The sequence below is a fragment of the Ascaphus truei genome, chromosome 3 (genome assembly GCF_040206685.1).
Source record: "Ascaphus truei isolate aAscTru1 chromosome 3, aAscTru1.hap1, whole genome shotgun sequence".
Classification (NCBI taxonomy): Eukaryota; Metazoa; Chordata; class Amphibia; order Anura; family Ascaphidae; genus Ascaphus; species Ascaphus truei.
The window spans coordinates 89,738,540-89,756,233 of NC_134485.1; positions in this window are offsets into that span (position 1 = coordinate 89,738,540).

A 17,694-nucleotide genomic window follows, 5' to 3' on the forward strand; every position below is an offset into this window, starting at 1 on the left:
AGACGCACTAGGAATTATATACATTTTCCTAGAGAGCAGACAGAGTGTCAGGCAATGAAGATTGTTATAATGTAACAGGGCTACCCAATGTGATGGGTGCATTAGATCGCACAAATGTTGCACTTACCCCGCTACATGAAGGCAAGAGGCATTTCCGTAACAGGAAACATTACCACTCATTTAATGTTGCAGGTCGTATGTGACGCGCACATGTAAATTCTGAGTGTGGTAGACCTATTCCCAGGTGCCTGCCACGATTCCCATATCCTGCAAAACTCATCAGTCTTCAATGCATTTGAAGCGGGGGAATTTGAGGACGGTTGGCTATTGGGTCAATCAATGTTCTACAAACTGCACTAATATGTACATTTCATGAAGAGGTTAATGTTTCATTATGCATTGTTAATATATAATGTAACAACTTTTTTTTTTACATTTTAACATTTTTAGCTTACATCAAAAATATATAATTCATGTGCAGGAGCTTTCAATTGTCTGCAATTACTAATCACACAACAACAGGGAATTAGTGGCCAAAACACCCAGTCATTGCTTCCACATTTCAGTAGCAATACTATAGCCATCCGAGGTGTCAGTTTATAATGTTCAATTGATGTTTTGATTACAGTATGTGGAAGCTAATTATTCAAGAATATTGGATTGTAATGGCAAATGTGTGGTACTTTTTCACTTTTAGATTCATGTACTAGAACATGGTCATAGGCAATGTTTGTAATATTTCTTACATATTATATTAACATTCATGTGTTTTAACTCTCATATAGGTAACTCAGGATATGGAAGCAGGCCATGGCCTCCTGCAGAGGAACGATATAATTTGGCCCATGTATCATCCGCTTAGTGATTGAGAGAACATTTGGACTGATGTACTGTTGAAAAGTTGGTTCAGATGTCTTGATAGATCTGGTGGGGCCCTACAGTTTTCGACACAGAAGGTTGTTGACATAGTGCAATGTTTGCAAAAACAAATCACTATGTCACAATCTACAAGGCAACATTCAGGAGAATCTAGAGGAGCATACTTCTGTGCTTCCGGCAGGGGTTAGGGAGCATACAGCCAGTGGGGTGGAGACCCGCAAGACTTTAATAGAAAATTATTTCACATGTAAGAATTCCATTTACATATTAGAGAAGATATCCTCATCTCGTGATGTGTGGCACATTTCATTTTGTGAATCTAATCATAGGATCCTGCTCTGTCTAAATTTGAGTGGACATTTTGTACTGAATTATCACAAGTTCATCTGACAATGGTGTGTGAGTGTTTAACACATTGGTCATTCTCTAAAGCATATCCCCCCCCCTACAATGTGTGCATCATACAATGCTGAATGTTGTTCATTAAGCTAAGAGATATTGCTGTAGTGATGAATATGCAGATGATTAGTTATATTTATTATTACCAACTACTGTACATTCAAACATTTATAATGTTTTTATCACCTTTACACTTATATATATTATAAAGTATATATAACTGTTATATACTTCACTACAATTAGTTAGGAGTTGTTGTGATAGCAAATAGTTATATAAATGTTATTCTTCACATTCCATACTTAATTGTATATTGACACTTAATTAACAATTATAACATACATTATTTTACTATGCCTTCAAGAGTATGAGCTAATGGGGATGTCTTGTGTCAGTAATCTGGCATGTGTCCCTAACAACAGTTACATTTGTTGTATGGCTACTTGACACACTGCAATAGTCATATTTCATGTCAATGCTTCATACAATTACATTAATGTTGAATTTGATGAATATATGAAAGTTCGACTATATAACACAGTTGTCGTGTATTTCTTCACATAACGTAGTAAAACATTATTTGTAGTATTTATATGACTCATTTAAAGGGTCATGATCATGAGCTACCTGAAAAATGGCACACCGATACAATGTATAGATGCAGCGGCTGTTATTCAAACATTTCTCAAAATGGTTTTTGAGAGTTGCCCAAGATTCTCTCAAAATGTGCTGTGGCAGACTAATGGCCCATCAGCTTAACACAGCAGGGGTCCCTCCTGTGTGAGTTCTATTGAGGTCTGCCTGTCTGTAAGAGATGCACAGTAAGAGGGCTGAAACAGTCACTCTAACTGCACGCCTCTCACAGGCGATCGAGGGGGATTTATTTCATTTTAAACATTACAGAAATGTAGCAGGGGTCTCCGGAGCTGAACTGCATTGATTTCAGGTCCGGGGACCCCCTACTTCCCGAGATAAATGCCCCGTTATGGGGTGACGGTATCTCCTATGCATGGAAATGTCTCGAGTCACGTGATCAGGACATTTCCATGTATAAGGGATAACGGGGCCTGTATCTCGGAAGCAGGGGTCTCCGGACCTGAATCCAATTCGGTTCTGCTCCGGAGACACCTTGCTCATATACACTAGTCATAAACTTAAAATATGTAGGAAGCACCAATACACAACCCACCCCCTGTGCCCCCACATAAAACCAATATTTATTTTTATAGACCCAGGATTAATAACACAGGCCAACGGGAGTCCCCGGGTGGTCCCCATGGGTGTCCACAGGCCCAACAGTACACCCCGTTCCCATTTTGAAACAGTTCACCTACGGGTTGAACTTGACCAGTTACAGCAGGCTCCTCGATCGGAAGAGCAGGCACATCGTCTGCAGCCCCTCCCATAATCACAATGTCCTCACTGTCTGCTCCCCCTGGTGGACCCAGAAGTCCTAAGCCACACAAAAAGGGCACTGTTATGGCTTTCGCGCTACCCCATAATAAAGTGGCCACACTGGTTTCTGCAGTTTGCAACTGGACCATGCGGTCAGGGTGGTTTTGATGGGAATTCATTTCATGTGGTCTCTGCGGCATATAGATTAGCAATTTACCCAGAGAAGGTTTTACCCCAGGCTAACAAAGCTCCATCTCGATACACTGCACACAATTACAGTCCATCACAAGCAATCTGTTGTTTTATAGTCTGGCTACTGTCTAGTAGTACTATTGGCTTCTTCCCTTTGCAGTACCCTTACGCCAACCCTTCTAGGCTGCCGGTATCGCAGACCCTTCCTTAAATAGCTTCGTGGCTTCCAGGTACACCCCCCTTCCAAGTATATCGACTATCTGCCTTAGGGCGACTTAGAACAGCAATAGCCTTTTGTGTCTCCAGACCATTCACCCGATAGGCCCATCTAGCTCATAGTTCCTTGCGAGGAATACATTTCCCCGACTGTACCTAGCTTCCCTCCTTCAATAGCACTTGTTCTGGAAGCGTACCTTTTTACTTCCAACTTTGATTTGCTGAAAGTCTATCCATTTACATATATCTCACCTGCGCCTCCAAATGTAGAGGTGCCCCCCCCCCCATTCGCACATAGTGGCCATTAGTGGGTATGTGCTGCATATACCTTCTGGTAACAGGAATAGACCATATGAATGCGTAATGCTAAAGACCACAACAGTGAGATGGGTAAATGAATGATCAGATAATCGTGGGGGGACCCCTAAATATAAACTTGATAGAAGACAGGTACTGGGTTGCAAATCCTGGATAATGAGCTCACTAATAAGTGACGCTGATGTAAACAGTAAAACCAGGAGTGATGAGCATAATCACACCCTATGATGTACCAAGTGTCAGAATAAAGTCCTGAACATGAAAACATGTAGCAAGCGGTTAACTCACTCTGAGTGCTGCAATGTCCATGCGATCCGCAGGTAAGCGGTCCCCAGATGTGCCTCTGTCCAAAAGGTAAGCTGGTAGAAAGGAAGGAAACTGGCAGAAAAAAGTAGAGAGGAAGGTGAGTATCCCATAAAAAATTATTTATTGGACATGGAAAAAAGGGCAAATGAGAGCCCCACCAACATTTCATGCTTCTCAGAGTGCTTTCTCAAGGTATACATATCACAACTTTATTAACATATATATAGTTACAAGATGATATAATAAACCAATACTCACAGCCCCAATGTGGTCCGCCCTCTTTAATTGCTTATACTCTCCTGGTGTATGCATATATATATCCTGTGTCCCTGCACAGGGTTGACGATGACTTGCACCGCCCCTAGCTACCAATCTGGAGGCATATGAGGTCCATCAACCCCCCATGGTATGCGCATGCACAGAGACCAACTAAGGGGAAGTCCTCTATGTCAATGGAGGCTGTGAGAGGCGGGGGAAGTGCGTGATCATGATATCCTAAGTGTGCACGTCACTGGGCTCCAAGTGCGCACGCATCTATATTGCCCAAACACTTATCCCTCCCCGCAGCCGGAGCAGACAGAGTGAGCCGTGGACCATAGGAGGAGTGCGCTTGCACAAAACCAACCTAGACGCCAGTGGCTCACAGAATACCACGAGTGTGGGGTGGGAGAGTGACAAGGGGAACACAAGATCCTGCACAACATGGAATTGGACCACAAAGTGTGCTGTGAATAAAAAGACAACATATTATTAAAACAATAAATTTAACAAAAATGTAAGATTTTTTTTTTAAATGTGTTAACAAAGAAAAACATATTTGTAAAGACCCCCCTGTCTAACTCTATTATGAATGATGTTAATCAACCAGAAGGGGTCAAATAAAGGACATTTAGCTATACAAATCTAGGACATTTATCAATTTTAATACAAAGTTTGTTGTCTATCTCCTGACCTGCCGCTGTGGAAAACAATATGTTGGACGCACTATTCGAGCCCTTAAGGTTAGAATAATGGAACATGTGCGTCTAATTGAGAGGGGTGACCTCCTGCACCCAGTGTCTAACCATTTCTCATGCTGTTGTCAGGGTGGTGAAGAAGGTTTTTCATTTATGGGAATCGAGCAAGTGTCTTGCTCCATTAGAGGTGGTGATAAATTGAATACTGCTGCGACACACTTTATTCGAGCAAATACCCAGTATGTACCTGGCAGATACCTGGAATGCGCCGCTCCTCACCTCAGACAAGCCCCGTTGCGTTTGCCTTCCCAGCCATGGTTCATGCCTGGCTGACGGGCGGCTTATCTGTTAAATGATAATGATTAGGATTTAATAGGCTGCAATGCTTCGCGTGTCTACCAGATGGCATAAATTCATGAATTGTAATGCAGTATATATATATATATACTGTGCAGTATTGCAGCCAGCGGGAATAAAATGCTTCAATCCCTGCCTGGAAAATAACGCAATGCACTCGGGCAGAAAACAGTCACAAACCTCAATACACCCGAGTATACCAGAATTCGTGGGACTAACCGAGCTCGAATAAAGTGTGTCGCCAGTGTACATTAAATCGACGAGAACTCTTTTGGATATTCACTATCAAGACTAGGATACCCTTTGGCCTGAATACCGATTGGGATCTGGGTCCTTTTTTGGACAATTAAATCACACTTCACCCAATGGCCAGGTCTTGTCACAATATGAGTTATGATATTATAGTGAATGCCCCCAAATACTGAGTTTCTCATGGTCTGTACCTCTATACATGAATTATACTTTCAAACTCTAAATTCTAAAGAAATTTCTATATGTATTTCAATTGGGTTCTCTTCACTTTGAATTTAACAATCTGTTGTCTTGAGTGTAACACTTGGCCTGCCCACAAGCCAGACGAGACCCCAGGATTGAGGTGGAAAGGGTTAAACCACACCTAGCAGCAAATGGGGCACGGCCGGAGTGTGGAAGTAGCGTAGGTGGTCCGGGTAACTAGAATGTTAAATGATACCGTACTTGACAGCCCCGGCGTAGAAGGGTTATGTTCGTATGCCAAGGGTCGTGGGTTGGAGAGGGCAGCGTAATCGATTGTCCATAAGCCTGGGTCGTGGAGTGGAGAGAGCAGCGTAGTAGATTATCCGTGTGCCGTGTCCAAGGGTTGTAGAAGTCTGCAGTGCAGAAAGTCCAAAGCGAGGTCCAAAGGGTTCCAGAGAGCAGTGTAGTAGAGTCCAAAGCAAAAGGTCAAATCCAAGGTGGTCAGCAGAATTTCCAGGTACAGGAGCAAGCACTGAAAAGACAAGAGAGGCAAGGCAACAGCAAACAGCACAAAGGTACAGAAGCTATGCAGAGCAAAGAGGAACTGGTGAAGGGGGATTATATAGGGAGCTGGGACCAATCAGAGAAAGGGGAGTGACTGAGGAGCGGCCCAAAAAAGGACCTAATAGGAGAGCAGAGTGTGAAAGTTTGGGACCAATGGGAGTGAGGGGAGGAACAGAGGAGTGACCTAGGTAAGACCCAGAAAGAGGAGAATTGCTAGAGGCAAAGGGAGTGGTCAGAGTAAGGGAAGGAGCAGAGGGACAGACAAGGGAAGGGACAGAAAGGGAAGGAGAACCTGAGAGGCAAGGCTGATGGGGAAGGGGCGTGCAGGGCATGTGCGTGACGTTCGAGGAGGCGGAGAATGGGGAAGGCACACCGGAGGGTCCAGGAGCAGACAGAAGAAGGGGAGGAGCAGAGGGACGGACAGGGGAAGGGTCAGGTAAGGAAGAAGAAGCGGGGAGGCGGAGCTGACTGGACGGAGACACGCAAGGAACATGTGCGGCATCAGCGGAGTCAGGCGCCCGGTGCCAACTAATGGCGGCTTGGGTACCCGCGCGCCCGTAGGGCTGACTCACGTGGGCTGGAGGTGCGTGGACAGCAGCCAGGAGCGGGGAATGCCACCAGGGAGCCTGAATGGCCTGAGAAAAAGTTAAGGATGCGCTGGACGCGGGTATACCCGCAGCGCGGATCCTTACATTGAGTTAGTGGGTCATTTTATTTTATTTAATCTAATGGAATTTAATATAATTGGGGTTATCTTATGATCACTGTTTAAACATCACTGTTCTGAACTCGCCCCCCTCTTTCCCCTTTCTCCTTTTTCTCAAACATGTTTTTCAATATGATGCCTTTCAATATGGTGTTCCTGTGAAGATGTTACCTTCCCAATAAGTTGCACCCCCTCCCTTTAATACTGTATTTCAATATGTTTCCATGTATACCTTTTGTTCTACTGTATGTTTACTAAACAGGTCTTAAGATGTTCCTTGAAGTTTCTATAGAGCATTTTTGTCCCACTTTTCTATATGTAGAATACTTTTACATTTGTTATGCTTTAGTAGTTGGATGTATCAGCTAGGGTTACTATGTGGATTTGGACGATACGCAAACATGAGTTTACATGTATGACAAAGAATCTGGGACTTTTTTTTTCATGTTATACTGTATTATGTTTGTGTTGTGCATGTCTCTCTCCTGCTTATCTATTGTATATGTTTTGTCCGACCCCCTATATTATCTTTATATTGCTTTCTAAGTGGGCACCAGTTTATATTGCACAATTACTGAGTTTATTGGTTAAGTATTATACTTTTTTTTTGTATTGAGGTTTAGCGATACTATATCTGTCTTTTATGTTTTGTTTTGTTTAAACAAACTAGTGGCAGCTTCTCTGTAATAGTATATTTATTTCACCAAATTGTTTTATTAGTATTATAATTGTGGATTTTTAACATGATGCAATCCTTGCAAGAAAGAGTATCTAGGAGGAGTGGATTTGCAGCCACCTTAACAGTAGAGATTGTCTATGTAACAAATGATAATATAGATATTAAAAATATTTTTTTCAAACTAGAAAAACTTCTCAAGAATGAGATGCGTCATTGGTGGGACGCTTACTCTTTGACAAATTATATTGATACCAAAATGACACCAAGGGGTTTATGGCTAATTTAAACTCCTACTCTCGAGATACAGCAGCGGCAGCTTTTATTCGAACAAATAACCGGCTTTAACCTGGCATGTTCCTGGAATGCCACGCTGTTCACCCGGAGGATGCCGCGCTCCCTGCCAGGCGCATGCCCGGCTGACGCGCGGTTGATGTGTTAATTGATAATGGTTCAGGATTTACTAGGCTGCAATGCTTCGCGTGTCCACCAGATGGCATAAATTCATGAATTGTAATGCAGTATATATATATATATATATATATATATATATATACTGTATAACAACAACCCCTATAACCCCTAACATACAGTACTGTACACATACAGTACTGTATATGCACATCAATGATACTATAGGCCGGCGGGGGCGAGATGTGTTTGCAGCAGAGAGAGATTCGCTGCTCTCTCTGCGCAAACATCGGCACATTAAAAATGATTTAAAATACATTTTTATTCATAGTGTAGATGTGCAGGGGGTCTCCGGAGCTGAACCGCGTTGGTTTCAGGTACGAGACCCCCTGCTTCCTGAGATATAGCCCCCTTTATGAGGTGCCGGTATCCCTCTGCATTCAAAGGTCCCGATCACGTGACCACGGCATGTAAACCAAGCAGAGGGATACCGGCACCCCCTAAAGGGGCCTGTATCTCGGGAAGCAGGGGGTCCCCGGAACTAAAACCAAAACATTGCTGCTCCGGAGACCCTCTGGCCCTTGGTGTGAGTTTAGGACTTGCGGGGGGGTTGCGGGTGCACTTAACCCCTTCACGACTGTAGCAGTTAATACCGCTACGGTCATGAAGGGGTTAACACCTACCGCTACCCCCCCGCAAGCCCTAAACAACCACCGTTGGGGCTAATACCCCCTTTACCCACCCCCGCTACCCACAATAAAAAAAACTCACACACAGCAGCCGCCCAAAAAATAAATAAATCTAAATAAATAAATAAATAAATGAATATAAATAAATACATTTAAAATACATTTTTATTCATAGAGTAGATGTGCAGGGGGTCTCCGGAGCTGAACCGCGTTGGTTTCAGGTCCGGGGACCCCCTGCTCCCCGAGATACAGCCCCCTTTATGAGGTGCCGGTAGCCCTCTGCATTTAAAGGTCCCGATTACATAACCGCGGCCTGTCAACCAGGAAGAGGGATACTGGCACCCCCTAAAGGGGCCTGTATCTCGGGAAGCAGGGGGTCCCCGGACCTAAAACCAAAAGTTTCTGCTCCGGAGACCCTCTGCACATCTACAGTATGAATAAAACACACACATCAATAAAGAATCGTTCTTTCCTTTTGCGGCTATGTGCTATGGTATTAAAGCAGTATTTCTGTATTTTAATAATATTGTACAGTGAGCAGGGGGTTCCCTGAGCCAGAAATTAATGCTCAGGGGACCCCCTGCTCCTGCAGAATATTATTAAAAATACAGAAATGCTGCTTCATTACCATAGCTGATAGCCGCTAAGGCAATGAAGGGTTAAGGCAGAATAAACAATAAATAAATTAAATACATATTTTTAATGTGTGTGTTAAACCCCCCTGCCTTGACTGTAATCTGTGTAAGACCCCCTCCCCTATTGTGTGTGTTAAACTTCCCTGCCTTGACTAATTTATGTAAAAACCCCTCCCCCTATTGTGTCTGCTAAACTTCCCTGCTTTGACTAATCTGTGTAAGCCCCCTCCCCCTATTGTGTCGGCTAAACTTCCCTGCTTTGACTAATCTGTGTAAGCCCCCCTCCCCCTATTGTGTCGGTTAAATCTCCCTGCCTGTGTTTCTGTGAGTGCAGTGTACTGTATGTAAATGTGGGGAGGGGGAGGGGGATCCTGTGTAAATAACCACACCCACACCCACTACCCACTACCCACAATAAAATTTTTTTACACACAGTAGCAGCACAATAAAGCGTTGGTTTCAGGTCCGGGGACCCCCTGCTCCCCGAGATACAGCCCCCTTTATGAGGTGCCGGTATCCCTCTGAATTTAAAGGTCCCGATCACGTGACCGCGGCCTGTAAACCAAGCAGAGGGATACCGGCACCCCCTAAAGGGGCCTGTATCTCGGGGAGCAGGGGGTCCCCGGACCTAAAACCACAGCGGTTCAGCTCTGGAGACCCCCTGCACATCTACACTATGAATAAAAATGTATTTTAAATGTATTTATTTAAATTCATGTATTTATTTATTTATTTAGATTTATTTATTAATTGTGCTGCTGCTGTGTGTGAATTATTTTTTATTGTGGGTAGTGGGGGTGGGTGAAGGGGGTATTAGCTCCAACGGTGGTTGTTTAGGGCTTGCGGGGGGTAGCAGGTGCACTTAACCCCTTCACGACCATAGCGGTATTAACTGCTGCGGTCGTGAAGGGGTTAAGTGCACCCGCTACCCCCCGCAAGTCCTAAACTCACACCAAGGGCCAAATACCCCCTTCACCAACCCCCGCTACCCACAATAAAAAAATTCACGCACAGCAGCCCCACAATTAATAAATAAATATAAATAAATAAATAAATACATGAAGATAAATATATATATATATATAAAATATATATATATATATATGCAAATACAACTGTATGCTCATCTGCATGTCTTAGGCAGGTCTGCAACTCCGCCTTTCCCCATTATCACCCAGCATACAGCACTTCCTCTGCAGCAAGGGATTCTGAGAAATGACATGCAAATGAACACACAGTGTCACTTTTTGCCTCAAAAACCATTTTTAACATGGTTCTCTATAGGCTTAAGCTTGCTGCATGGTCACAGCTTTGATCACAGCCAGGGTTAAAGTGCATACCCAGAAAACCACCCACAGACAGCTGTTTCGACCTTTATGGGTCTCATCAGTGTGGGGTTCATTTTAACTGGGTATGCAAAGAGGCTATGGGATAGGCTATACCATAATACTGAGTTAAGTTATGGTGAGTAAAAAAAGTGACAATATATATATATATATATATATATATATATATATATATATATATATATATATATTTATATATATATATATATACACACAGTATATACACACACATGATGAACCAATATACAAATAAATGTAGAAGGGTTATCAAAATCATACTGTACTACAAATAACACTTCTCCATACAGACACACTACATTACAATGAATTTCCTTTAATAATCCTAACTGATTTTACAATCTAAATCATTAAATGACAAAGAAAAACCTCACATTCCAATCAATACATTGCATTTACATTGTATTTATGATGCATAAAATCTATGCACCATATACATTCTGCAAATGAATGTGAACAATATCATTGCAAGCAAAATACAGATAACTCCAAACAAGTCAATTATTTTAAGCAATCAAGTAAACAAAAATTAATATATAAGTACCAACCAGAATACAAAATTTAAAACCAACGCTAACCCTTACAATACCAAGGATTACATCTATCTAATTGTAAAAAACATTATACTGTACACACATTGAAGCATTGCAATAAACAACATACAGTACAGTACATCCCCTATATCTCCTTGAGTGTAATCTGTGTAAAGCCCCCTCCCACCTAATGTTTCTGTTAAATCTCTTTGCCTTGAGTGTAATCTGTTTAAAGCCCCCTCCCCCCTAATGTTTCTGTTAAATCTCTCTGCCTGTGTTTCTGTGAGTGCAGTTTATGTAAATGTGGGGAGGGGGAGTGGGTTATAACCCCACCTCCTTGACTGTGATCTGTGTAAAGCCCACTCCCCCTAATGTTTCTGTTAAATCTCCCTGCCTGTGTTGCTGTGAGTGCAGTGTATGTAAATGGGGGGGGGGACCCGATGTGCATACTGTGAGGTCTAACCACCCTCACCCCCTACCCACATACCGTTACCCCCCCCCCCTTCCTGGCCATGTCCCCTCCGCTTCTGCAAAACAGACACAAAAATTAAAACATCCAAAGTAATGTCCCCTAACCCCTTAATCACCATAGCAGTTATTAACCGCTACAGTCATTAAGGGGTTAACCCACCCTCACCCACCACTCGGGATGCCTACATACCCTCCCACACTAACCCCCACCCCGTGAGACCCAACCCCCCTCACCCACTACCCACAAGTGAGGCCTACCCACATACCCCCCCCCCCACCCCCAGGACCCACAATAAAAACAATACAGTGACCCACAATAAACATCATTCTATTTATTAAATACATTACCCACCCCCTGTGCCCCCCCCATAAATACATGATTTATTCTTTTACATACAGGGTTCATAACGCAGCCCCACGCGAGTCCCCGGTGGGCTGGCGGGGCACCTGTACAGACCTACAGGGTACAAGCAGCCCTTTTTAAACAGGTTCTGGAGGCCTGCTGGTGGGTCCCAGTATGATTTTGATAACCCTTCTACATTTATTAGTATATTGGCTCATCATGTGTGTGTATATACTGTATATATATATATATATATATATATATATATATATATATATATATATATATATATATATATATATATATATATATATATATACACCATAATACTGAGTTAAGTTGTGGTGAGTAAAAAAAGTTACAAAAACCCTCCACAGGAAAGCAAATATGCAAATACAACTGAATGCTCATCTGCATGTCTTAGGCAGGTCTGCAACCCCGCCTTTCCCCATTGTCACCCAGCATACTGCACTTCCACTGCAGCAAGGGATTCTGGGAAATGACATGCAAATGCACGCACAGTGTCACTTTTTGCCTCAAAAACCATTTTTAACATGGTTCCCTATAGGCTTAAGCTTTCTGCATTGTCACAGCTTTGATCACAGCCAGGGTTAAGGTGCATACCCAGAAAACCACCTACAGACAGCTGTTTCGACCTTAATGGGTCTCATCAGTGTGGGGTTGATTTTAAATGTATAAATGTATATATATATGTATAGGGATTGTTGATATATACATATGTATCTCGGGGAGTAGGGGGTCCCCGGACCTGAAACCAACACGGTTCAGCTCCGGAGACCCCCTGCACATCTACACTATGAATAAAAATGTATTTTAAATGTATTTATTTATATTCATGTATTTATTTTATTTATTTAGATTTATTTATTTATTTTTTGGGCGGCTGCTGTGTGTGAATTTTTTTTATTGTGGGTAGCGGGGGTGGGTGAAGGGGGTATTAGCCCCAATGGTGGTTGTTTAGGGCTTGCGGGGGGTAGCAGGAGGGGTTAACCCCTTCATGACCGTAGCGGTATTAACTGCTACAGTCGTGAAGGGGTTAAGTGCACCCGCAACCCCCCCGCAAGTCCTAAACTCACACCAAGGGCCAGAGGGTCTCCGGAGCAGCAATGTTTTGGTTTTAGGTCCGGGGACCCCCTGCTTCCCGAGATACAGGCCCCTTTAGGGGGTGCCGGTATCCCTCTGCTTGGTTTACATGCCGTGGTCACGTGATCGGGACCTTTGAATGCAGAGGGTTCCCGGCTTCAGCTTAGGAGCATGAGTGCGGGAGTGGCCTCTGTGCGAGGAGCAGCCTCAGCCCATAACGCCAGTCTCAGCAGGGGAAGACAGCAGGCTGGCTGAAGTACACCGCAGGGCAGCGTCAGGGAAAATCAACGCTTCAGCACAGATAACCAAAGCAGGCCTCTGCGTGAGAATAGCAGAAGACCTCAGGATACTCAGAGAGTCAGATCTCTGCATAGAACCAGGCCTCAGGATACTCAGCATGTCAGGCCTCTGGATACTCAGCAAGTCAGGCCTCTGGATACTCAGCAAGTCAGGCCTCTGGATACTCAGCAAGTCAGGACTCTGGATACTCAGCAAGTCAGGACTCTGGATACTCAGCAAGAACGAGAGAGTTAGTACACAAAAGAGAAGCCTTAATGCTTGTGGCTGAACACTGTAACGTCCAAGGAAGGAATTTATGCTCGGCTCTGATTCAGAGCCAAAGCCCAACATATAAAGAGCAGAGATCCAATCACAGGGGAAGGGTGTGGGAGCATTCCTCCAATGATAGGGCACAGGGCAGGAGCTGCAATGAAAGGCAGCACATGTGCCATTGATTGCCAGAGGAAGCTTGCAACTGCAGAGGTCTGCAAGGCTATAGTCAACTCCAGGAGTGGATTCCTTACATTTACTCAACAAAAGACACAATAGGAACACCCCTAGGGGTCGTTTGTGGGCAGGTGTGAGCAATGTACAAGAATCACATGAGGTAGTTAGGCCAGCTGATGCTGCTGCCATGGGGGTGGGTAACCATGTGGGACTTAATCTTTCTTGTAGAGGTTCGGATGATGCCCCACCAACAGGCAGTAGGTTAAGCATTTTGAGAGTAGATAGCCCTGGAAATGTTTCAGGAGACAGTTAGTTAGATGCCATACCAAAGGACCTTAAATCTAAACTACCCAAACAGCAGCATTTTTTAGACAGGGCCTCTTGCCAGGACAGAGACAAGGAGAGATGTCTATCTATTATTAATGAGGACTCAGAGTTGAATCTTATGGATTCCCCCTTCAAACCTAAATCGATATTCTTTCCTTATCAGTCAAAGGGTGGTTACATAGATTCATTTTATAGTGTAGTGTTAAGAGACTTTGAAAATGTATGTCACAAAACATGTGCTGCTTTGAACCTTTCCAAGTTAGAGTTGGAGGCTGTTGATAATCTTAGGAACAGTAAACAATAAACTTATAAACAGACAAGCCGACAAGGGGGTGGGGCATTGTCCTTCAGGATAGGGCGACCTACATTCCAGAGATGCACAGATTCTTGGGGGACACTGCCTCCTACTCCATTCTTATGGAAGATCCAACGACTATCTATCAAATAGAATTAAAACAATTCCTTGAGCAAGAGTTGGAAACCATTAAGAATGATATAATGTAAAAGAAAAAAAATAAGTATTAACATGTTCCATACATTTTTACATTCCCATTTATATGTCCAAAAAACACCTACTGTAGCTCAGGGGTGTTCACAACTATTTAACATTTTGGAGAAATTGCAGATTTTAGGAAACCTCTTTATTAAATATACTAATTTAGTTGCCTATAACTCTACACTCCCTAACAACCCTATCTCTTATTCGTGTATGTGCCACAGATACTCCCATTACTGTTTGGAACTCCTTGTAAATCTTGACACATTTTAGAATTTTTCAAGTTTAATGTGGTTCTCATAGAAATGGTAGATATCAGAAATTGTTATTCCTTGCTTTATGTCTGTTATTTTAAAATTAGTGCTGAGCAAGATCCTTCATTTAATCATTACTTATGAATTCATAAAGCAATTTGACAAGCATGACTTGATAAATGGGACAATATATCAAGCAGTAGGGATCTGGTTCATATCATATATCTTGACTATTTGACAGCATACTCCATAAGTGAGCATGATCAGCAAACATGATAGAAAATAATTCTTTGGTTTAGAGCAAATTGAACAGATGTGTATCAGGATGTAGCATGTAACACATTCAGTCACAGATATGTTTCTCTTTGTTGTGGGTTATTTTTCAGAGCAACCATGTTTCATCATTTGTAAGTACAGTGAGGTATACAATTAACGTTTGGGTTATCTTAAAGCCATACTTTCTGCATTGCAAATAATAACAAGATATGAAATTGAATATGTTTGTGCAGGAAAATATAATTCAAATACTGTTTAATCAAATCCACATCATTGGTTCAACATGATCTATTTGAAATGCAATATCAGGGAGTAACAGGTGACTTTTCCATATTCTGTTAAAGAGATCACAGTAATGGATGTATCATCAGTAGCATTACAGTAACTCCAATCAAGAAATGTGTTTAAATTAATAAGTAATGAGGGGGCAGGGGTTCATGTTACTGCTTTAGATGTATAAACGTGACACCACTTTAAGGCAAACATTAGCATTGATGGCATTAGCATTGGTATTTTAAGAATGATGCATTTTAAAATGATAATTTTTAAGTGAGAATATATAGTTAGACTATAGTTTGACTGGGGACTGGATCTACTGCAAACTCTTCTACACAAGGCAACAAACGGTGATCCACTATGACCACACTATGATCCCATGCTTGTTAGCCTGCACATTTAACCCCCACTTTACACATTATTTTACTACAGTCTCTCCCATTAGTGACTGCACACAACTACCCTCTCCCCTCACCCCACTCAACCCTCTGCAAACCCTGAATAGGCCCTAGCATTGCAATGCAGCAAAACAGTTTGACAAGGAAAAGGTACACCCCTGCTGTTTAGTCTGCACTCACTCACGTGGTTCACAACAGCTTCATGCAACATTACCTACCTCTATGATAATGAACCTGGCATGTACCTCAACTTTGTTCTTTCTCGTGGCCTCATGGAAATGTTACTCTCTCTATCCACTACAAACTCCTCCATCCTGTCCCACACCCAACATAACAGTACACCCTTGATTACTCAAATGCCTTGCACTATCTACTGAATGTTGGATTAGAACTCACAAAACCAGCACACCAACCACTGCTCACTCTAATGGCAAACATCACACATTTACAACTTGTAAAGAACTACTCAAATTTCTACTCATACTATTACTCTCTTTAGCAGGTGATATTGAACTTAACCCAGGCCCTTCCTTTTCAACTCTGTCTCCTACCCCTGGGAATAACCCTTCCAATTCCAAAAAGGTCTACCTGTCGCCCATATAAATATCTGGAGCCTGCTGCCCAAACTGGGTGAACTAAGGGCATGGTGCCTTATGCATAACCCCAAAGCCATCATTCTCACAGAAACATGGCTAACCCCTAAAACCTGGGTTGGAGAGTTACGGATCGTTGCAAGTACTATTAGCCGGTGCCCGGGTTGGAGCGGGGAGAATAGTCGTTGTACGGATGCCGAAGTAAGGGTAGGAGAGGAGCGGATTGTCGTAGATAGCCAGGGTCAGGAGTACAGAAGAGCGAAGTAAAAAACAAGCCGGGTCAATAACAGAGAGCTGCGAACAAGAGGACAAGACAAGACTGCGAGGCTAGGAAGCAATGAACACAACGGTACATTGAATTATGCTTAGCCAATTTGCCAGTGGGGCATCTGAGCATAAGTAGGAGTGAGCAACCAATGAGAAACCTGCTGCATGGAGGTGCGTCAGCAGCGAGGGACGTGGTTGGCGAATCCGGAGAAGGAATCAGGTGGGATGAGGATTATTGATCATTTCTGAGGAGGAGGGACCTGTGTGCACTGAACGCACGCCGCACCCCCGACGTCGGAGCGAGGACGTGAACCAGAAGTAGAGCTTTAAAGCCCGAAGCAGGGTGCAAGAGCCGCCTGCGGAGCGGTCCCCGAGGAAAGCGTACCTGCCAGCGGTGGGAGCTGGGAAGACGGAACAGAGAGCGGAGGTGAGTGGGGCGCACCCCGAGGGCGGCATGACTCGCCGATCCTTACACTGGCATCCTTCCCGACATTTTCAGTGACCATGCAATAGTGTACTGTGTAAGGAAAATTAAACCATCCCAATCAAGCCTAAAGTTCTCCTCCCTAGAATATTTAGAAACTTTAACCCGCAACAGTTTCTGGCTGACCTTGCCAACTGCCCTTGTTACAGAATCAATTTAATTCCCGACCCTGATTCTGCGCTCGACTATTTCCAATCCAAGTTCTTAAAACTCTGTGATACCCATGCTCCACTGCACAGAATAAGAATATGGGGGAGGGGGGGCACCTTCCGTGGGTTACAACTGATCTTATTGCAGTCTACCATTTCAGGGATGCCCTGTGGAAAAGCTACAAAGTAACTGGCACTACCACTTAATCACTACAGATGCCTGCGGAATATGTGCACAAGGCTAATAAGACCTGTAAAAGCAAAATATTACTCTGAGAATCTTCACCAAAATACATCAAACCCAGCTAACATCTGGAAGGTTATCAACAATATATTCCAGCATTCTATTCATCAACAACCAAGTAATATCACTAAAGAGGATATTACTCTGACAAACCCAACTGACATTGCAAATGCATTCAATGATTACTTTGTGGGGCAGCCAATGTGGACCTAAGTTACAGCAATCCAAATTCCTAAGATTTGGGGCCCCAGCCAT